The sequence below is a fragment of the Physeter macrocephalus genome, chromosome 11, assembly GCF_002837175.3.
Source record: "Physeter macrocephalus isolate SW-GA chromosome 11, ASM283717v5, whole genome shotgun sequence".
Taxonomy (NCBI): Eukaryota; Metazoa; Chordata; class Mammalia; order Artiodactyla; family Physeteridae; genus Physeter; species Physeter macrocephalus.
In genome coordinates this window covers 181,130,622-181,131,712 of record NC_041224.1, presented here as the reverse complement: position 1 = coordinate 181,131,712, position 1,091 = coordinate 181,130,622, and positions in this window count along the sequence as shown.

The following is a 1,091-nucleotide window of genomic DNA, read 5'->3' as shown; positions in this document are numbered from 1 at the left end:
CCGGGGCCGGGGGCCACCAAGGCCCAGGGGGGGGGGGATGCTGGCCGGTGGGGTCGGAGGGCCAGAGCTTCAGATCCTCTTCCTGGAGCTCAGGCAGCCACCCCTCCTCACACCACAGCAGCCACTGTCTAAGACACCGCCCTCGTCACCCAGCCCACGCCCGGGGGCTCTGACTTCCAAGGCGCAGCCGCCGCCCCCTGCCCCCGCCTGCCCCCCCTCGGCCCCTCCCCTCCTCGAGCCCTCGGACCCGCCCACGGCGGCCCAGGCTGGACGCAGGAGGGGCTGGCAGGCGCGGGAGACGGCGACGGGACAGCAGCAGCGCCGCGGGGCGGGGCCCAGGGGACGGAGGAAGGAGTGGAGGCCGGCAGCCCTGGGCCTGCCGCCTGCCCAGCCGACCACCACCCCTCCCGGGCCTCAGCCTCCCCGGGCCTGCTTGGCGGTCACTCAGAGCGGCGGAGGTCAGAGTCCCGCTGGCAGCTGGCAGCCGAGCGCCGACCAGGGCAGGGCAGCTGCTGGGCCTTGGCGTCCTCCCCACGACGGGGACGAGGACCCGCCACGTGGGGCCACGCTGAGCTCACCCCACGGGGGAGCGCGGCCGCGCGTGAGAGCTGCCGACTGCCCTGCCCCCGCCCCGTGCCCCCACCCTCCCCAAACGCAGCCCCGGCTCCCCCGAGCCCGCACGCACGCGCGCTCACGCACGCACCCCCTCGCTGGACTGCTCCCTCTCCTAGGAACGAACCCCACCCTCAAGTGCTCCAAGGGCCCAGCTGGTGCACGATGGGCTCTTCCCCCTCCGAAGCCCGCGTCCTGGGAAGCACAGGTGCGCCCGCGACCCTCACCTGCATAGCTCTGTCCCCGAGTCCTCCAGCTCCTGGGGGGACAGGCAGGCCCCAGCTGCCCGCAGCAGCCCAATGACACCCTGATGCCTGCCGTGAGAAAGAGCATGGTGACCGCCTGCCCGCCGCAGCCTCCGCTAGACGCCAGCGGGGCCTTGTCCCGTGCCCAAGACCAGGAACCCACCCTCCGCAGACTAGGGCCACCCCACCTCGGTCCCCAGCACCCAGACCCACGCCGGGCGGGGGGGGGGGGGC